At 40.2% G+C, this 23,417-nt stretch overlaps 1 pseudogene; it reads right to left on the reverse strand.

Annotated features, from left to right (window-relative positions):
* Positions 1-6,289: 6,289 nt before the first annotated feature.
* Positions 6,290-8,454, reverse strand: LOC139393017 (somatostatin-1A-like; annotated as a pseudogene).
* Positions 8,455-23,417: the final 14,963 nt, after the last annotated feature.

Here is a 23,417-nt window from a genome sequence, read left to right on the forward strand (position 1 = left end):
ATGCAATGGATATATTTGACCATTTCATTGACCCCTTTGCTTGCAACAACATTTAGACAGGACAGTGTTATTAAGAAGCAGTTTAGCTGTTTGGACGTAGAGGAAATTCCAATTGCTCGAACCATAGGCAGGATGAACTGTGGAGGCTCAAAAGACATTTTCATCAAAGACAAATGATTTCATTATGTACCATTAGTCAAAAGTCTAGAACAGTTTTTATCACACCCAAGGATTTTATCTATGGTTGAAAAGGGACCCCGGATGTGCAGGGGAAGTTTTTTTCATGACATTGTTGATGGTGCTCTTCTAAAATCACATCCCTTATTTTCAGAGAAACCAAATGCATTGCAGATTGTTCTGTACACAGATGAAATAGAGATCTGTAATCCACTAGGATCCTTTGCATCAAAAAACAAGTCATTAATGGTCTATTACACCCTAGGAAATATAAATCCAAAATAAAGTCTAAACTGGGTGCTATCAGGCTACTTGCCATGGCTAGATCAGCAGACCTCTGCCAATCTGGTGTAGATGTAATATTGAATAGAATCAAGGAAGACATGGATGCATTGTACAGTGGGGTTAAAATTAATAAAACTATTAACGAAGAGAAAACAATATATGGTGCCATGGTCTCTCTCTGTGGAGTCACCCTGGCACAACATGAACAAGCAGGGTTCAAAGAGGGTGTGAGCCTTGCCTACAGTAAGTGCAGACACTCTGAGTGTTCTTTTGAGGACATGCAGTCACACTTCAATGAGGATGCATATACTAAAATGACATTGGAGAAGCATGTCAGACAGTGTGATGAAATAGATGGCACAGACAGACTTGCTTCGCAACAGCCTGAGAACAACATATGGGATCAATAGAAGGAGCAAGCTAGTTGAATTCCCAGTCTTTGATATCATACAACAAACTCCGCAAGACATTATCCATGTAATTCTGGAGGGCATAGCCCCATAGGAAATCAAATGTGTTTGAATCATCTTTTTGTGTCAGGACAGATTGATCTGGACTCAGTAAATTCTGCTATTCTTGGTTTCCCTTATTCCCTCTAGATGTTAGAGATCGGCCATAACCAATTTCTGTTAGTACATTAACTTCAAGTGATGGTAAACTAAAGCAGACATCTGGGCAAATGTTTGTCCTGCAAAATAAATTGCCTTTGTTTTGGAGAGTTTGGAAGTCAATGCATATATACGACTGATAATTGAGCTAATAGAGATGGTACAGATAGTATTTGCACCTGTTCTTTCCATTGTGACTCTGTCTAGATTGAAGTTACTCATTGAAAATCATTTGAAGCATTGGAAGGAGCTTTTTCCAGACTGCAATGTTACACTTAAACAGCATTATATGATACATTTGCCATTGCAGATAAAGTCATTGGGTCCAATCGTTAGACATATGTATATGCGGTTTGAGTCTAAACATTGTTTCTTTAAATGGGCTTCCAAGCTCAATGTAAAAAATATTTTCAAGTCTTTGATCAATTAGAACCAAATATATGAAAGCTGCCAAAATGTTGACAGTTCAATGCACCCAATTCTTTCAAATGAAAGGGAGATGGGACCTGTATCAGTGGTTAAAGATCTACAATATTTACGTGGAAAATTGAGGGACTTCCTAGGTTTCAATGATATAAACCAAATGGCTTGTAATAAATTCTAATAAATACATAACTCAGAAGTCCATGATCTTTGCCAAAGTACTGAATGGTAATATGCCAGAATTTGGACTGGTCAAAAACATATTTCTTGTTGATTCTAGGCTTTATTGTTTGGAATATCAACCATTTCAAACTATACGCTTTGATAGAAACGTCATGGCTTATCAAGTTGAGGTCCCACACCTTGCACAGGCCACTGAGTTAGATGATGCTGAAAAGCTGGTTGATTTGACCTCTTATTACACAATTAGCAACAAGAGCAAAATGTATGTACAAGTCAAATACCATCTTGGGGATGTAATAGAATTGTACAAACAGTTCAAATGACTCATACTGTGTTCCCCAGATATGAAAAGTGTACTGTCTTTGTTCTGTACTGTCTTTTGTCTACCTGATTTCTGTGCTGTGTGTAAGATTGAAAATAACACAGTGGATTCCATTTGGTCGTTATCTGTTCTTAATATGTGAAGAGATGAAAAGGATAAGATGCTTGAAATAATAAATTCTGACTTTGACAAAGCAGTTTTGTACTTGTCAGTGTTGATCAAACAGCTTTATAATTCTGGTAATTCTAGTTTCGAGCTTTAAGTTACTTAGAACCAGTAATCCAATCTCAGTAACAAGTTATATTATCTTATTAAGATAATTAGGGACAAAAAAAGCTTGAAACAAGTGAAATGCACCAACATAAAACTGTCTGATAAGAAGAAATATCTTGTCATACAAAAAACAAGCATACAGTGCCTTGCGAAAGTATTCGGCCCCCTTGAACTTTGCGACCTTTTGCCACATTTCAGGCTTCAAGCATAAAGATATAAAACTGTACTTTTTTGTGAAGAATCAACAACAAGTGGGACACAATCATGAAGTGGAACGACATTTATTGGATATTTCAAACTTTTTTAACAAACAAAAACTGAAAAATTGGGCGTGCAAAATTATTCAGCCCCTTTACTTTCAGTGCAGCAAACTCTCTCCAGAAGTTCAGTGAGGATCTCTGAATGATCCAATGTTGACCTAAATGACTAATGATGATAAATACAATCAACCTGTGTGTAATCAAGTCTCCGTATAAATGCACCTGCACTGTGATAGTCTCAGAGGTCCGTTAAAAGCGCAGAGAGCATCATGAAGAACAAGTAACACACCAGGCAGGTCCGAGATACTGTTGTGAAGAAGTTTAAAGCAGGATTTGGATACAAAAATATTTCCCAAGCTTTAAACATCCCAAGGAGCACTGTGCAAGCGATAATATTGAAATGGAAGGAGTATCAGACCACTGCAAATCTACCAAGACCTGGCCGTCCCTCTAAACTTTCAGCTCATACAAGGAGAAGACTGATCAGAGATGCAGCCAAGAGGCCCATGATCACTCTGGATGAACTGCAGAGGTCTACAGCTGAGGTGGGAGACTCTGTCCATAGGACAACAATCAGTTGTATATTGCACAAATCTGGCCTTTATGGAAGAGTGGCAAGAAGAAAGCCATTTCTTAAAGATATCCATAAAAAGTGTAGTTTAAAGTTTGCCACAAGCCACCTGCGAGACACACCAAACATGTGGAAGAAGGTGCTCTGGTCAGATGAAACCAAAATTGAATTTTTTGGCAACAATGCAAAACGTTATGTTTGGCATAAAAGAAACACAGCTCATCACCCTGAACACACCATCCCCACTGTCAAACATGGTGGTGGCAGCATCATGGTTTGGGCCTGCTTTTCTTCAGCAGGGACAGGGAAGATGGTTCAAATTGATGGGAAGATGGATGGAGCCAAATACAGGACCATTCTGGAAGAAAACCTGATGGAGTCGGCAAAAGACCTGAGACTGGGACGGAGATTTGTCTTCCAACAAGACAATGATCCAAAACATAAAGCAAAATCTACAATGGAATGGTTCAAAAATAAACATATCCAGGTGTTAGAATGGCCAAGTCAAAGTCCAGACCTGAATCCAATCGAGAATCTGTGGAAAGAACTGAAAACTGCTGTTCACAAATGCTCTCCATCCAACCTCACTGAGCTCGAGCTGTTTTGCAAGGAGGAATGGGAAAAAATGTCAGTCTCTCGATGTGCAAAACTGATAGAGACATACCCCAAGCGACTTACAGCTGTAATCACAGCAAAAGGTGGCGCTACAAAGTATTAACTTAAGGGGGCTGAATAATTTTGCACGCCCAATTTTTCAGTTTTTGATTTGTTAAAAAAGTTTGAAATATCCAATAAATGTTGTTCCACTTCATGATTGTGTCCCACTTGTTGTTGATTCTTCACAAAAAAATACAGTTTTATATCTTTATGTTTGAAGCCTGAAATGTGGCAAAAGGTCGCAAAGTTCAAGGGGGCCGAATACTTTCGCAAGGCACTGTATATTGCCTTGACTTAAGATATTTAATCTTACTTAGATTTCAATTTTGCAGCCCCTTCCTCCAGTTCCAGACTGTCAGTGTCTTGCTCTTTAATACTAATTGTTTGAGAGCTTTCTTAAGCAAAGCCCATTAATGAGTCAGGGGTTATTAAGTGCACTTCCCATTTGGTATCGTTTCCTAATCTCACCAAGCATCCTGGTGATTCTCCTCCTCCCGCACATTCTGAAGAGCCAGTGTGGAGTCTACACACATGCAGGGGACATACACACGGGCACACATGTGCATGTAGATATGTGTGCACACACATTTAACATTTTAGAAACTTGTTTTTCACACACACACGCAGATGCACACACACTTTCGAGGTGGCATTTAACACACACACACACACACACGTACACATTCCAGCAGATGCGCACACACACACACACACACACACACACACACACTGTTCCTAAGCTGTCATTGAAAATAAGAATTTGTTCATAACTGACTTGCCTGGTTAAATATAAAACAAACACACACACACAGGGCAGGTAGGTTCTTACTGCTCCTAGCAGAACGTAAGTGTTCATAAGAGCTGGAGAAAAACTTGCCAAATACCAAAAATGTCACAAAATGTTGTCACAATATATGCACCAACTGTTTCTATTTGGAAACATGGTAAGTTTAACTTGTGTGTCACATGGACCATACTGAACTGTGGAATGCATTTTTTTTAGCATCTTATTTAGTTAACATGCTATTCTGTGCTGTTTGTCAACATTTACTTGACCATTTTACTTGAACAATTTACTTCAACATTGTTGTTGAAAAAAAAAACGGGATTTTGTTTTTGAGTATACAAAACATTAAGAACACCTGCTCTTTCCATGGCATAGACTGAGCAGGTGAATCCAAGTGAAAGCTATGATCCCTTATTGATGTCATGTGTTAAATCCACTTCAATCAGTGATGATGAAGGGGAGGAGACAGGTTAAAAACGGTTTCTAAACCTTGAGACAAGGTGAATGGACAAGGCAAAAGATTTTAGTGCCTTTGAATTTGGTATGTTATCATCACTGTGGCCAAGCTTCCTGCTATCTAGAACCTCTATACCAGGTGGTGTCAGAGGAAGGCCGTAAAAATTGTCAAGGACTCCAGCCACCCTAGTCAGAAGCCTGTTCTCTCTGCTACCGCATGGCAAGCGGTGCCGGAGCGCCAAAGTCTAGGTCCAAGAGGCTTCTAAACAGCTTCTACCTCCAAGCCATAAGACTACTGAACGTCTAATTAAATGGCTACCCAGACTATTTGCATTGCCCCCCCCCCCCCCCATCTTTTACGCTGCTGCTACTCTCTGTTATTATCTATGCAAAGTTACTTTAAAAGTTCTACCTACATGTACAGATAACCTAAATCCCTTGACTAACCAGTGCCCCTGCACATTGACTCTACCGATAACCCCTGTATATAGCCTCGCTATTGTTATTTTACTGCTGCTCTTTAATTATTTGTTACTTTATTTAAAAACATTTTTAGGTATTTTTCTTAAAACTGCATTGTTGGTTAAGGGCTTGTAAGTAAGCATTTCATTGTTGTATTCGGCACATGTGACAAATACAATTTGATTTGATTTGATGTTATTAGGTACTAGGCGCATAGGTTTGAGTGTGTCAAGAACTGCAACGCTGCTGGGTTTTTCACGCTCAAAAGTTTCCTGTGTGTATCAAGAATGGTCTTCTACCCAAAGGACATCCAGCCAACTTGACACAACTGTGGGAAGCAATGGAGTTAACATGGGCCAGCATCCCTGTGGAAAGCTTTTGACACTTTGTAGAGTCCATGCCCCAACTAATTGAGGCTGTTCTGAGGGCAAAAGTGCCAGGGTGCAACTCAATATTAGGAAGGTGTTGTTGCTGCTGTAGGTTCGTCAGGTCAATGTTTACATTATGCCTACCCTTCATAAATGTAAACTTCTTATGGCACGCCACAACACAACAAAGTCAGTTTATCCAACAATGGATTACCGCCTAAAATAAAACTATACCCTGTAACCAAAACTATACTCTGTAACATCATTCAAAATGGAGGAAACAAGCATGCTTATCCTGGAGAGAAGTGTGCTAGCATCTCATAGGAATAGGCTATTACTGAATTTTAAAAAAAAAACATTTTAAAAGAGGAGCAAAATAACAATATATGAATCAACTCATTGGTTCTGAAACACAGATTTTATTCAAACAAACAATTAAAAATAGTCTGCCAAAATACATAAATCACAGTCAAAGCAGAATTGCATACATTTGTAGAACATTCTTTCTTGTGTTCCTTTTCGGAAAAAAATCGAAATGAGCGATAAAAACATCAGAATGATTGTTAAAGTTATAACAGTGTTTATTTACATTTTTTGAAGAGGAGGGTTAGGCCATGGTGCATTGGATTCAGCAATGAGTGATTGAAACAAAAGAGATGAGATGTAGTACACACAGTAAAGGGCCCGGGTGTAGATTAATTAACACGATGTAAAGGTTTTCCAGAAGAAGTTCTTGCATCCAGCCTTGCGTTCACGTGGAGCCAGTACTGGGCCGGGTGCACGCTCCAGCTCGAGATCCACATCCTCCTGCTCCACGCCATGAGACATGTCATCCAATTCAATCGCCTCGTTCTCTACATGTGCGAGCTCTGAGAGTAGCTCTACGAGTGTATTCCTGGCAAGCTCCTGAAAATAGATCAAATAAGATGAAATAGTTATTTTTTCTGTTTTGTGGAGACAGAACATTTCACATTTTAGCAACAAGATCCACTGAAATAGAAAGAAATCAACATGCTTTAAAAAAAAATTTTGCATACCCATTTAGGAAGGAAATCAGTGTTTGAATGTTTTCGCTTCCCTCACATTGCTAGAATAAATAGATGTAGGCTATTAAATCTGCATTATTTCAATTTATTTAAGCTGTCTTCAAATCTATTAAAATGACCTTTCCAATGCTGTTACGCATGAATCGATCACTTAAACCGAGATGTATAAACTACTTTCCCATCATGTAAATTTTTTGGGGAAGAACACTTTTCATTAATAAACATTAGGTACTTTTTTACCCATTCTACCGTATGTTCTGACTATGCTACGTAATTGACAGCTAACTACAGCATACCCCAAATTCCAGAGACCTCTTTCGTTCTTATTTTACGTTTTTCATTTTAAAGGTTGATTTAAAATATAGATCAATATACATTTATATTTTGTTAGTTGCTCTGATACCAATATTTCCTCAGCACTTAATAATATGTATTTCAACCTGTCCTGGCTCTAAGTAGAGGAGAGATTGACTTCATCACTACTTTGTGAAAAGTATTGACATATTGAATGCACCGAGCTGTCTGTTTAAACTACTGGCACACATGTCAAACACCAATGCAAACCCCACAAGACATGCCACCAGAGGTGTCTTCACAGTCCCCAAATCTAGAAAATACTATTGGAGGCACACAGTACTACATACAGCTACACAGAACTCTATTCCACATCAAGTAGCTCACACAAGCAGAAAGATCAGATTGAAAAAAATGATAAAAATGCACCTTATGGAACAGCATAAACTGTGAAGAGACACATACACAGTCATAGACATCCATACACACACATATGATAACATACGCACTATACACACACATACACATGGATTTGTGTTGTAGATATGTGGTAGTAGAGTAGTGGCCCGAGTGCACACACTCGGGCCACTACTAGTTGTGCACACACAACTATGTTGTGAAAAGTAATGTAATGTTTTTTTTATTGTGTATAAATCCATTAATTTTGCTGGAAGAGTGCCAGCATTTAAATGGGGATCCATAATAAATTCAAATACTTCATTTCTTGGTTGCTTCCCTGCATCATACTAATTTCCTCGATTAATTTCCCTGTGCCTGCCAGTAAAACCAAAGAGTTAACTGTATGGCAACGCATGTGCTTAAATTTAAATTTCTAGAAGGTATAGTTGCTAGACTCTAGAGGTAAATCTACTTAAATTGTAGTTTACAGCTGTTCCATCAAACTCAGAAAAAAATCATATAATATGGCCACTGCAGCCAGAGATATATGTTGTTTAAGAACAAATTCTAATAATGAAAGTCTGATTGAAGGTATTTATTTACCTGTTTGCCTGCAGGTGCCATGAGTGACCGTTGGAGCAGCTGGCGGAGTTTGGCATCGGACGGAGCGGCAGAGACGCTGCTGATGGCCAGGGCTAGGGAGAGTAGTGCTAGGGCGCACTGGACACGCGTCGAGAGCATCTTCTTCTGGGTCTCGGGGGAGGCAGAGGATGGATAAAGGTGGTTCAATTGGGCAGGCAATCGTTGAGATTGGCTTCTCTTTGAGTTCTGCTGCTCCTGTTGTTCTTGTCCCCCCTCCGAACCTGTCTTTTAAACGGTTCATCTGACGTCAGGTGGTAAGGGGGGTTTCCTTCTGGTGGGTAACGTTTGGGTATGAGTGATGATTCCAAGTGACAATGTTTCCACCGATTAGAGAGTCGTGCGCATCCTTTGAGATAAGGGAATTCATGATCCTTTCATTTGTTGAATATTGTTCGATTAGTGAAAAATGGTTTAATTTGTATAGACTATCACTTCGTGTGGATCTTATTGAATTTCAGAAAATGTTCAGTTTTATCAAAGTTCAACAACTTCGTTTAGGGGGTGTTAAGCAAATTAGATGAACTCAAGGCTCTGGAAAATGGAAAATCAACAACACATAAATCATGAATAGGCTACAATGTGTCAAACTTGGCCTCAACTTTAATGATTATAAAACAACGTGTCTGAACGTCACTCATGCCTGAACTGTTATCGTTCTTCATAAATACACCTGTTGAAATGTTTAACATATTGTTTCTTCATATAGGACATATATGTATCCAATTAAGAGGACACTTAAACATATTCAAAACACTTCTGATATAGGTATTTTCACTCACTAATTCACATCATTATGCACACCTGCAATGGTGGTGATGACCCTTTTGCATTTACAACAATTAAATTATTATCATACAAAATATCAGTATGAATATCTCCATATGAGACAAATATGCCTACATTTGGAATAAAACTAGGGAAGCAGCAAATGGATTTCACTTAAGCCTGCAGTTTCATATATTATATAAAAGGGGCACTTTTATTTGAAATATGGATTTAATTTTTCTTTATTTCATTCATTTTTTGGCACACACTTACAAGAAAAGACTCATGTTGACGTGCAATGAATGTGGAGTGTGTTTCGTAGACGAGTTCTTCTGAAGACCTGTGGAATCCTCAGAATAGCCTACTATCCCACTCACCTCCTTTCATTTAAAACTGTAGCACACTTGCTCTCCAACGAAATATCCCTTTTTATAGTCACATACTGGTACGCAATAGGCTCTATTTTTAACATTTACCTTCTAAGCCATTGTAAAAGACTTCTAAAGAAGACAGGCTGCTAAATAGATAATCAAATGGCTACCCAGGCTACCCACATTTACCCTTTTTTTACACAGTCTATTGACTTTATGCACACATACTGGATTCTACCCACACATTCACACATACTTACACTGATACCCCAACACACACACACACACACACACACACACACACACACACACACACACACACACACACACACACACACACACACACACACACACACACACACACACACACACACACACACACACACACACACACACACACACACACACACACAACACACACACACACACACACACACTACATGCATATTGACACCACAAACACCCACACACACACATACACACCACAATTTCACACTCACCACATACGCTGCTACTAATCACTTTACTTTACTGTCACGTTCTGACCATAGTTCTTTTGTGTTTTCCTTGTTTTAGTGTTGGTCAGGACGTGAGCTGGGTGGGCATTCTATGTTGTGTGTCTGGTTTGTCTATTTCTATGTTTGGCCTGATATGGTTCTCAATCAGAGGCAGGTGTTAGTCATTGTCTCTGATTGGGAACCATATTTAGGTAGCCTGTTTTGTGTTGGGATTTGTGGGTGGTTGTTTTCTGTCTTTGTGTTTTATGCACCAGTCAGGACTGTTTCGGTTTTCACGTTTATTGTTTTGTATCCTGTTCATGTTTGAGTTACCTTATTAAATGAACATGAACTCTAACCACGCTGCGTTTTGGTCCGCCTCTCCTTCCCAGTAAGAAAGCCGTTACACTACCTAAATGTACAGTACATAGCTACCTCAATTACCTCATATACCTGCACAACTATACTATGAAACAAATATAAATTATATAAAGAATGATAGTAAAAAGCTTTGGAGCACCTCAAAATAACATTTTTGGGAAAAAAGGCAAACTCAGTTCCATCATTCATTGAATCAGATGGCTCATACATCACAAAATCCACTGATATTGCCAACCACTTTAAGGAATTTTTCATTGGCAATATTAGCAATCTTAGGCATGACATGCCATCAACAAACGCTGACACTACACATCCAAGTATATCGGACCAAATTATGAAAGACAAGAATTATACTTTTGAATTCCGTAAAGTCAGTGTGGAAGAGGTGACATTTTTTGTTGTTGTTTATCAACAATGACAAGCCACCGGAGTCTGACAATCTGTATGAAAAATCACTGAGGGTAACAGCAGACGATATTGCCACATCTTCAATTTACGCCTACTAAAAAGTGTGTGCCCTCAGGCCTGGAGGGAAGCTAAAGTAGTTCCGCTACCCAAGAAGAGTAAAGTCTCCTTTAATGGCCCAAATACTGAACAAACATTTTTTTTTGACCAGATACAATGCTACTTCACAGTAAACAAATTAACACAATTATTTCACAGTGCTTAGAGGAAAGGACACTCAACAAGCACAGCACCTACACAAATGACTGATGATTGAGAGAAATTGATGATACAATGATTGTGGGGTTGTCTTGATGATAGACTTCAATGCAGTAGTGATGTAGTCGATCATAGTCTGCTGCTGGAAAAACGTTTGTGTTATGGCTTTACACCCCCTGCTATAATGTTGATAAAGAGTTACTTGTCTAACAGAACACAGAGGGTGTTCTTTAATGGAAGCCTCTCAAAAATACTCAAGGTAGAATCAGGAATTCCCCAAGGTAGCTGTTTAGGCCCCTTGCTTTTTTCAATCTTTACTAATGCCACTGATTTTGAGTAAAGACAGAGTGTGTATGTATGCGGATGACTCAACACTATACACAGCAGCTACTACAGCGACTGAAATGACTGCAACACTTAACAAAGAGTTGCAGTTAGTTTCAGAGTGGGTGGCAAAGAAAAATTTAGCATAAATATTTCTAAAACTAAAAGCATTTTATTTGGGACAAATCATTCACTAAAACCTAAACCTCAACTATATCTTGTAGTAAGTAATGTGGAAATTGAGCGACTTGAGATGACTAAAATGGTTGATGTAATCCTGGATTGTAAACTGTCATGATCAAAACATATTGAAAAAACAGATGGGGATAAAGCACTGCTCTACCTTCTTAACAACATTATCAACAAGGCAGGTCGTACAGGCCCTAGTTTTGTCACACCTTGACCGCTGTTCAGTCGTGTGGTCAGGTGCCACAAAAAATGACTTAGGAAAATTGCAATTGTCTCAGAAAAGGGCAGCACGGCTGGCCCTTGGATCAACACAGAGAGCTAACATTAATAATATGCATGTCAATCTCTCCTGGCTCAAAGTGGAGGAGTTCATCACTACTTGTATTTATGAGAATTTTCCTAAGTCACATGTTGAATGCATCGAGCTGTCTGTATGAACAGCTCTGTATGAACTACTGGCACACAGCTTGGACACCCGTGCATTCCCCACAAGCCATGCAACAAGTAACCATTACAGAACAAACTACTACATAGAGCAATGATTACATGGAACTCTATTCCACATCAAGTAACTGATGCAAGCAGTAAAATGAGATTTTTAAAAAACGGATAAAAAAACACCTTATGGAACAGCGGAGACTGTGAAGCAACACAAACATAGGCACAGACACATGCATACAAACACACACTGTAACGGATGTCGTCTGGAGATAGAGAGGAGGACCAAGGTGCAGCGTGGTAAGTGTTCATGTCTTTTTAATAAACAAACTGAACACTGGAACAAACAATAAACGATGTGAACAAAATGAAACAGTACCGTGTGGCCCAAACACTCACACGGAAACAAACACCCACAAACCATAAGTGAAACCAGGCTACCTAAGTATGATTCTCAATCAGGGACAACAATTGACAGCTGCCTCTGATTGAGAACCATACTAGGCCGAACTCAAAAACCAACACAGAAAAACAAACAGACTGCCCACCCCAACTCACGCCCTGACCATACTAAAACAAAGACAAAAACAAAGGAACTGAGGTCAGAACGTGATACTCACTAGCTAAATTGCATTCTTTTAATGGGAAACTCAACTGCCTGGTAGTGTAATGAGTGCGTACTGGCGGCAGAGAAGTCAGGCGCAGGAGAGCAAAGACTGTTACAACGGTGCAGTTTAATAATAAAATCACTGTGAACAAAAACAATAAATATTTACAGTGGGACAAAAGTCCTTCGCACGCCAGACAAACGTGCACAAACACTTGCAATAAACAATTCCGTACAAGGACATGGGGGAAACAGAGGGTTAAATACACAGCAGGTAATTATGGAATTGGAACCAGGTGTGTGGGAAGACAAGACAAAACAAAAGGAAAATGAAAGGTGGATCGGCGATGGCTAAAAGGCCAGCGACGCCGACCGCCGCCCGAAAAAGGAGAGGGACCGACTTCGGCGGAAGTCGTGACAGGTAGAGCATTTTTTTTAAGAGTTCCTAAAATTATTAACAACTGATTGAATTTTTCCAAGTCTTGCAATTGCCCATTTTATGGACAATTAGAACTGAAGATGTGTGAATAGAAAAATCCATAAGACACAGCTGGAATGACATAGTCCAGAAACTCCCAAGTGATTCCATACATTGAAACTAACTGCCTGTAAAACGGTTAATCATTTTAGGACTGATCTTTTACTTGTCCGAAAGTTTAAATAGCTTTATAGAAATAAGACATGATCTGTACACAATTGGCCAAATAGGTGACTGAAAATTGCGTTATTGTGTTATAATGATGCAAGAAACCCCTTTGCAAAATTTTATTCATTATCATTGTTATTAGCACACAGAGAATCATACAAAAATTTATGCTATATTCTGCCTATCGGCTTATTTGCATATTAAAGCATGTCTCGAAATAGGACACTGCCCCTTTGAGGTAAAAAAAAAGCTCTTTATTTGACTTGCTTTTCAACGACAGTAAGATATGCACACTACTGGTCAAAAGTTTTAGAACACCTACTCATTCAAGGGTTTTTCTTTATTTTTACTATTTTCTACATTGTAGAATAATAGTGAAGACATCAAAACTATGAAATAACACATATGTAATAACCAAAATAGTGTTCAACAAATCAAAAAAAAATATATATTTGAGATTCTTCAAATAGCCACCCTTTGGCCACCCGGTAGCCTTTATCACGTTTTGGGGAAGTCCAAGATGCAGTCAGTGTCGAAGTAACAAAAGTTTATTACTAGAACGACAGGTCAAGGGCAGGTAGATGTCATTCCAAAAGGTACAGAACGGCAGGCAGTCTCAGGATCAGGACAGGCAGAGGTCAATAATCCAGTGTGGTGGGGCAAGGTACAGTGGGGCAAGGCAGGCAGGCTCAGGGTCAGGAAACAGGAGACAAAGGGCTGTGAGACATGGGTTTGATTTTAGACACAGGAAAAGTGGGAAGCATAAGGAGGGTACAGGGCAACGGAAGACGAACAGCAGAGGGGCTAATGAGATGGGGAAAGGGACGTTAATTAAACCAGGGGAAAAGTTTGCGGAACTCCATCCGGAGGGGCAGATCCCGGGTGGACAGCCGGAGTCCAGTGGTGGTCTGCTTGTTGTCGGTACCTGGAGGTTGTCTTGAGAAGGGCCGACCGGGCACTCCTCCAGGTACGACGACAGTGGTGGACAAACATCTGGGTCGAAGGTATGACGACCTCTTCCTCTTGCTCAGGGAAGAGCGGGGGCTGATAGCCAAGGAAACACTCAAAGGGTGAGATACCTGTGGCAGAGCAAGGAAGGGTTTTGCAGGTGTATTCGACCCACACTAGTTGCTGGCTCCAGGTGGTGGGGTTGGCGGAGACCAGGAAGCGAAGAGTCATTTCCAAGTCTTGGTTAGCTCGCTCCGACTGGCCATTGGACTGGGGGTCGAACCCATAGGACAGGCTGGCCGATGACCCAATGAGCGTGCAGAATGCCTTCCAGAACCGGGACGTGAACTGAGGACCCCTGTCAGAGACCATGTCCACTAGAAGTCCGTGGACCTGGAAGACGTGCGGCACCATGAGCCAGGCTGTCTCTTTGGCGGAGGGTAGCTTGGGGAGAGGAATGAATTGGGTGGCTTTGGAAAACCAGTCCACTACCGCCATGTCTTTGTGAGACGCGTTGTGGGTGAATGGATGATCTCCACATGTGTATTTCCCACCGTAAAGCATGGAGGAGGAGATGTTATGGTGTGGGGGTGCTTTTTTGGTTACACTGTCTGTGATTAATTTAGAATTCAAGGCACACGTAACCAGCATGGCTACCACAGCATTCTGCAGAAATACACTATTCCATCTGGTTTGGGCTTAGTGGGATAATTATTTATTTTTCAGCAGGGCCATGGGCCATTTGACCAAGGAGGAGAGTTTTGAGGTGCTGCATCAAATGACCTGGCCTCCACAATCCCCCGAACTCAACCAAATTGAGATGGATTGGGATGAGTTGGACCGCAGAGTGAAGGAAAAGGAGCCTATGTGGGAACTCCTTCAAGACTGTTGGAAAAGCATTATAGGTGAAGCTTGATGAGAGAATGCCAAGAGTGTGCAAAGCTGTCATCAAGACAACGGGTGGCTATTTGAAGAATCTCAAATATATAACATATATTGATTCATTTATTACTTTTTTGGTTACTACATGATTCCATATGTGTTATTTCATAGTTTTGATGTCTTCACTATTATTCTACAATGTATAAAATAATAAAAACATGAATAAAACCCCTTGAAAGAGTGTTCTAAAACTTTTGACTGGTAGTGTACTGTACCCGTTTTGTGCTCTTTTAGAAAGCAATCACTCCTGACCAAAATTACTAGGCTATAGCTGAGCTAGTAACTCACTAACTAAGAATATTAGCAAATATACATTTTAATTAAGATCAATAGTGTGCGTTTGCACACGCTGGCAATTTTTCTGTGCAGGGCTGCTCCAGGAACTGGGCGGCCAGGTATGTGCGCAGTTTAAAGGGAACATTACTCGCAGCTATGGTGGGATCCCAGGTTGGCTCTTGAAACGTAATTTGGAATATACAACAGCGAAAGTTAACATGACAAGACCATCTAAAGTGCAGGAATAATCAGGGATGTACTTTTTCTTTTCTTCCCCTTTTGATTACATTTTTGACTTTGCTATTTTGAGAAGTGGGGATACAGGCTGCTGGTGTGAGATTGGTGGGACCTGTCCTCAGTGACAAATCTATCATTAATTTGTATTTTTGATTCATTGTAGGCTGAAACTGTAGGCTACGTATGACGTTATGATGTGTTGACAGTGTTTGTTGTGTCTGTTCTGTTTGTTGGTGTTTATTTTTGTAAACAGGCTTCATCAGTGATATCATTGCAGTAGGGGAGAGCCAGGACAAATGTAACATGCAGCTAAAGTAACATGCCCATTTCCTCAGATAAGACAGCAGCTGGAATGACATAGTGAAGTCAGCATGTTCCTAAGGAAGAGCTCCCTGCTAGAAAACTTAGCTGAGTTACGGTGCTTCGGAAAGTATTCAGACCCCTTGACTTTTTTCACATTTTGTTACATAACAGGCTTATTCTAAAATAGAGTACATTGTCATTTTTTCCTCATCAATCTACGCACAATACCCCATAATGACAAAGCAAAAACTGTTTTTAGTCATTTTTGCAAATTAAAAAAATACAAAAATGAAATATGACATTTACATAAGTATTCAGACCCTTTACTCAGTACTTTGTTGAAGCACCTTTGGCAGCAATTACAGGCTCAATTGTTTTGGGGTATGATGCTATAAGCTAGGCACACCTGTATTTGTGGAGTTTCTCCAATTGTTCTCTGCAGATCCTCTCAAGCTCTGTCAGGTTGGATGGGGAGCGTCGCTGCACAGCCATTTTCAGGTCTCTCCAGAGATTTCCGATCAGGATCAAGTCCGGGCTCTGGCTGGGCCACTCAAGAACATTCAGAGACTTGTCCCGAAGCCACTCCTACGTTGTCTTGGCTGTGTGCCTAGGATCGCTGTCCTGTTGGAAGGTGAACCTTTGCCCGAGTCTGAGGTCCTGAGCGCTTTGTAGCAAATTTTCATCAAGGATCTCCCTGTACTTTACTCTGTTCATCTTTCCCTTGATCCTGATTGGTCTCCCAGTCTCTGCCGCTGACAAGCATCCCCACAGCATGATGGTGACAGGTTTCCTCCAGACGTGACACTTGGTGTTCAGGCCAAAAAGTTCAAACCTGGTTTCATCAGAAATAAATAGTTTAGGTGCCTTTTGGCAAACTCTAAGCAGGCTTTCATGTATATTTTACGGAGGAGTGGCTTCCGTCTGGCCACTCCACCATAAAGGCCTGATTGGTGGAGTGTTGCAGAGAGGATTGCCTTTCTGGAAGGTTCTCCCATCTACACAGAGGAACTCGGTCAGAGTGATCATCGGGTTCATGGTCACCTCTCTGACCAAGGCCCTTCTCTCCCAAATGCTCAGTTTGGCCAGATCTAAGAATACTTTTCCATTTAAGAATGATGTGTTCTTGGGGACCTGAAATGCTTTTTTTATACCCTTCCCCAGACCTGTTGGAATCGGCTAAACTTTGAACATTGAGATATTAAATAAATTACAGATCAGAAGCATAGAATATAAGGAGTGAAAGCGACTGGTGTTTTTGTCAGAAGTTAATGGTTCTCTGTGGAAAGACAGAGTGGCTGTGGAATGTGCTGGGTGGATGGGAGGAGATCAAAGGATTGCTATAGAGGAAGAAGATGGGCATCTGTGGATTAGGCGAAATAGGGGTTGAAGTCAGGAGGTGAGGTCAGATCCCCTGAAGGGATTAATAAGGGTTGGATTGGAGAGAAGGAGGAGTGTCTTAAATGGGATATTAATTGGGATCTTAAGTGAGATCACCTGTGATGGTGAGAAATGTTTGTATGTCTGAATACAGCTGTGTAGACCCTTTGGGAAGAATTCAACTTGGTTAAGCTTCTCTAGTGTCTGTGAGTTATTTACTCTGAAAAATACGAACCTAACAGACCTCATGGCTTGATGTTTGCTCTGACATGCTCTGTCAACTGTGGGACCTTATATAGACAGGTGTGTGCCTTTCCAAATCATGTCCAATCAATGGAATTTACCACAGGTGAACTCCACTCTGTAATGAACACGATGGGAGACAGAAAATTGGTTTCAAGCGCAGGGCGCAGCAGTTGTTTAGGGCCACAGGAGGAGGCAGGTAGCTGGGACCAGGGGCTGGCAGAAGGTCATACACAGCGCGTCTAAAAAGGCAACAGTACAGGCAGGGAAAAGGCTAGTAACTTCATCCGGGAGATCAGGCAATAGGTTGATAATAGGTTGATAATAGGTTGATAATTGGTTGATAATCCGAAATCCGGCTAAGGTACAGGCAGGGAATAGGCAAAAGGTGTCGTTAGTGAGGCAGGCAAAAACTATCATACACAGGAGGATTAAATTACAGGAAAAACAGAGCTCCGAATAGAAGTGTGTCACAAAACAAACAATATCTCACATCGATGGGTGCAAAGAATTGAACTAAATAGTGTGTGATAATGACATACCGGTGTGTGAACAGGTGATCAGAATTCAGGTGATTGGGATCTGGAAAGTGAGCTGCGGTCAGGGGATCTGTGTGTTTGAGAGTGTAAATTGGAAGTAGATGTTACACACTCAAGTTGTAGAAAAATCCCAAGGATGATCAATGGAAACAGGATGCACCTGAGCTCAATTTTGAGTCTCATAGCAAAGGGTCTGAATTATTATGTAAATATCGTATTTCTGTTCAAATTTGCAAAAATGTCTAAAAACCTGTTTTCGCTTTGTCTTTATGGGGCATTATGTGTAGATTGATGAGGGAACAAAAATATTCAATCCATTTGAGAATAAGGATGTAACGTAACAAAATGTGGAAAATGGAAGAGGTCTGAATACTTTCCGAATGCACTGTATAACCCCTAGACTGTAGAGCCATCCTCGTCAACAGATTGGGAGGTCAGAGAGAGAGAGAGCGAGAGAGAGAGAGAGAGAGAGAGAGAGACGCAGCCACTTCATGCACCATTAGCACATCTGATGTGTAATTACTCTTCTCTCACTCCTCCCTCTCTTCTTTCCCTCTTTCTTCCTCACACACAGGCACGGTCTCACACACACACGACATGCTGGTTGTTTGTGTTTAATGTACTGGTTTGTCTTCTCTTCCGCATGGATCGCCAGCCCTCCCTCTCTGGCTCCCTAACTTGACAGCCATTATTCATGAGCAGTACAGGAGAGTGGTTTTTTAAACCAAGATTTGAATCATACGGTTTCAACGTCAGCTGTCACATTCCATACGTTTGTCTGTGTGTGAGCGTGTTTCTGTGTTTGTTTTCGTGTTTCCATTTTACTGTAATCTGTGTGTCTCTATGGCCATGCATGTTATGTATATGTACTTGTCACATTCTCTGGTTAGACATCCTTTGTTTTGGTCTTGCTCACTATTGCACTCAATCTTATTTTTTTGTCGCTCATTTCTTTCTCTCCAGGTGTTTAACATGTGAAGGTTGGAGGATCATGTGTCAAAATGATTGAGTCACTGACAGGTATTCTAAATATAACCCATCAAGTTCAGGTGTTATGGTCACATGTATAGGACAAGATGCTACTTACATGTTCAATGGTATCAATTGGTGTTAGGGACTGTTTGTAATTTCTGGAACATGGTACATGAAGGAATGTCGGGGAGGGTCATGCTCTTAAAATTTCAGTCCGGGGTATTTATTTTAATTTTTATTGATTTAGTCCAGGGGAGGGTCATGTAATTTCTAAATGAAATGTATATATTTCTCAGTGTTTTAAAAGTGGTTGCTTATTAGCTTATTATATCTCAATGTGTGTGTCACGCCCTGACCATAGTTTGCTTTGTATGTTTATATGTTTTGTTTGGTCAGGGTGTGATCTGAGTGGGCATTCTATGTTGTATGTCTAGTTTGTCTGTTTCTGTGTTTGGCCTGATATGGTTCTCAATCAGAGGCAGGTGTTAGTCATTGTCTCTGATTGGGAACCATATTTAGGTAGCCTGTTTTGTCATTGTGGGTTGTGGGTGATTGTATATGTTATGTTGCTTGTTAGCACAGTGTTTCATTAGCGTCACGGTTGTCACTTTGTTGTTTTGTAGTGTTCAGTTTTTCCATTAAAATGACGAACACTTACCACGCCGCATCTTGGTCCGAAGAGGAGGAAATCTGCCGTGACAGTGTGCCTAATGCTCAGCAGCAGACCACCATTCTCCACTGAGCAAGCAAGGTCAAATGTGTCTATAATTTAGTGTGGTCTCAATAAATATTATCACAAGTCTAAAGGTTATACAAAGTGCATGCTCGAAGAAGCACAGGACAAATGTTTTTTTCTAAGAAAATGTACTTCATATTTCAAATATTACTTTGGGTAGAGGGAGGGTCAATTGCTTTTTTCAAGCATTCAAGGAGGGTCATATGATATATTTTGCTTAAAGATTTGATGTCCTTGTGGAAATGTAATTAGTCAAATTAAAAAATCCCCATCAAAATCTGTCAGTTTAAGCAAGAAATATCTGTTTATCTTGGGAGCAAGACAAAACCGTCCGTTGGGCTAGAAACTCATTGCAGGTTTTTAAAATCACTGTTTTTTAATTTTTAATGCTACTCTGTGATGTCACAAATATGAGGTTAAAAAGTAGCCCAATAAAAAATAGCCAATAATGCATTTTAATTTGAGGTCAGACTTGCTCTGTGTACCCCTTATTATAACTAACTTAGTCCCTTACACACAGTTGTTTTCTTGGCTCTCCTTTATTATCACATGATGTGGGTGTGTGTGGACAGAATATTGTAGAATAGAGAAAGATGATCAGCAATCAATGATGATCATGTATAATAGCACCAAAGACTATTATGGGTCTCCATCTGTTTAAAACCTGTTGAGGCCGAGGGGAACTCCCCCCCCCCCCCCCCCCCCCCCCCTTAAGCAGAAAAGGTGGCGCAGGGAATGCAAAAATATTCTTTAGAAATATTTGACCTCCACACATTAACAAGTCCAATACCTCAAATGAAAGATAAACACCTTGTTCATCTACCCATCGTGTCAGATTTTTTAAAATGTTTTACAGCAAAAACACAACATATATTTATGTTAGACCATCACCAAACCAAAGAAAAAACGTAGCCATTTTTTTCAGCCAAAGATAAAATCACAAAAGCAGGATTAAAAATGTAAATCAATCACTAACCTCTTGAAAATCTTCATCAGATGACAGTCATATGACATTTTACACAGTACATTTATGTTTTGTTCGATAATATGCATTTTATATCCATAAATCTCGGTTTACATTGACGCCATGTTCAGAAATTCCTCCAAAATATCCGGAGGAATTATAGAAAGCTACGCCAGATAACAGAAATACTCATCATAAACTTTGACTAAAGATACATGTTCTACATATAATTAAAGATACACTGGTTCTTAATGTAACCGCTGTGTCACATTTGTTTTAAACGTTACGGAAAAAGCCTAACATTGCAATAATCTGAGACGGCGCTCAGACGTAACAATATTTCTCCGCCATGTTGGAGTCAACAGAAATACAAAATTACAACATAAATATTCCCTTACCTTTGATGATCGTAGTAGATCGCAGATTGTAGTGCAAGGAGTCCTAGTTCAACAATAAATAATTTTGTTCCATAATGTCCAATACTAGTGTCCAAGTAGCAGCATTTGCTATCACTTTCAGCTCACATGCCCAAAAACTGGCTTCTGGTCCAGGATAACTTGCATGAAAACTTCCAAAATACATTTTCCAGGTCGAAAAAACTGGTCAAACTAAGTGCAGAATCAATCTTCAGGATGTTATAATCATATGTATCCAATAACATTCCAACCGGATCATTCGTTTTCATCTGGGGCTGATTGGAACAGCCGTAGCACTCAAAGAGAAATGCGCCACAACAAAATGGCATTCTCTTGCGACACCGACTATTTTCCCTCCCATTAGGTCAAAGTTCACAGCAAATGCTCCATTACACTTTCTACTGAATGAGGACATCTAGTGGAAGACGTAGGAAGTGTTTCCAGATCCATAACTTGTTGGGAAGGGAGGGGGCGATGACGTCAAAGTTGCCCCAACTTTCAGGATTTCAAAACTTGTTTGGAAGATTGCCTGCCCTGTGAGTTCACAGACGTAATTCAAACGGTTTTAGAAACTTCAGAGTGTTTTCTATCCAATAGTAATAATAATATGCATATATTAGCAATTTAGGACAGAGTTTGATGCAGTTCACTATGGGCACGCAATTCATCCAAAGTGAAAATACTGCCCCCTATCTCCAAAAGGTTGCTCCAGTAGGGAAATAGATTTCCCCATTGGCTGTAAGGATCCACAGTCAATGTTTTAGAATGAGTTACAGTAATAATGATGAAGATGGTGCGTAATCGAACCAGAGAATATTAGGGGCCTTTTTCTGTCTTGGCTGCAATTACTTACTTAGACCCATCTCCACATGAGGAGCATAGGCCATCAACGACGCCTCTCCAGCGAACTTGACTTGGCTAAAATAGGGAGTTCCATTTCTCATCAACAGCCACGCTGAGTAAATTATATACTGTAGATTCCTCTCAAACCTCTATTTAACTATCTACATAGTCCTCCTGTGCCATTGGTGTGCCATTGTGGGATGTAAGGGTGAAGGGATCTGGGTGTATGTCTATGGGGAAAGTTGTCATGTAAACTGAGACAGATCAGTAGGCTACAGTCTAACAAAATTATCGAAGTGAGCAGGTCAAACACACAGCCTTATGGCAACTTTCTATTTCTTAAATCTTATATTAATCTGTACTGCAGATTAGACAATGGAGAGTAATAAACCATGTCTGATATTACTGGTTGCAATCTCCCGGCTGCAGAGGGGGCTCTTTCAAAATCAGCAGGCAAATTGTGAAAGAAATGGCCGCATTAAAATCAAAATGAATCTCTGTGTGTATGCTTACACTGACATTTTCTCAAACAGAAATGCATCTGAAGTCTTTTAATTATGTTAAAGGTCATGTATAAGGGCACAAGGCGAGACCCAGATGCAGACACAGGAGGCAGATGGTTATAGTCCAATATGTTTATTAACAATCCAAAAGGGGTAGGCAAGAGAATGGTCGTGGACAGGCAAAAGGTCAAAACAAGTTCAGAGTTCCAGAGGTACAGAATGGCAGGCAGGCTCGAGGTCAGGGCAGGCAGAATGGTCAGGCAGGAATGGAGTCCAGAAAAACAGGCAAAGGTCAAAACCGGGAGGACTAGTAAAACAGAATAGAAAAGCAGGAGCACAGGGAAAACACGCTGGTTGACTTGAAAATACAAGACAAAGTGGCACAGAGAGACAGGAAACACAGGGATGAATACACCAGGGAAAATAAGCAACATCTGGAGGGGGTGGAGACGATTTTCCTCAGGGTTTCGCCTGCAATATCAGTTCTGTTATACTCACAGACAATATTTTTACAGTTTTGGAAACTTTAGAGTGTTTTCTATCCTAAGGTGTCAATTATATTGTAGCATCTGGTCCTGAGAAATAGGCAGTTTACTTTGGGAACGTTATTTTTCCAAAAATAAAAATAGTGCCCACTAGTTTCAAGAGGTTAAATTAATAACACACACATTATTGTATTTTTATCGTCTATATTGAATACATCATTCAAACAATCACAGTGTAGGTTGGAAAAAGTATGTGAACCCCTGGGCTAATGACTTCTTCAAAAGCTAATTGGAGTCAAGAGTCAACTAACCTGGAGTCAAATCAATGAGAGGAGATTCGATTTTGGTTAGAGCTGCCCTGCCCCATTAAAAACACAAACAAAATGTGCATTTGCTATTCACAAGAAGCATTGCATGAGAATAACCATGCCTCGAACAAAAGAGATCTCAGAAGACCTAAGATTAAAGACTTGTTGCCCTGCATAAAGCTGGAAAGGGTTACAAAATTATCTCTAAATGTCAGTCCACAGTAAGACAAA

This window comes from Oncorhynchus clarkii, chromosome 33, assembly GCF_045791955.1.
Source record: "Oncorhynchus clarkii lewisi isolate Uvic-CL-2024 chromosome 33, UVic_Ocla_1.0, whole genome shotgun sequence".
In the NCBI taxonomy this organism is placed as follows: domain Eukaryota; kingdom Metazoa; phylum Chordata; class Actinopteri; order Salmoniformes; family Salmonidae; genus Oncorhynchus; species Oncorhynchus clarkii.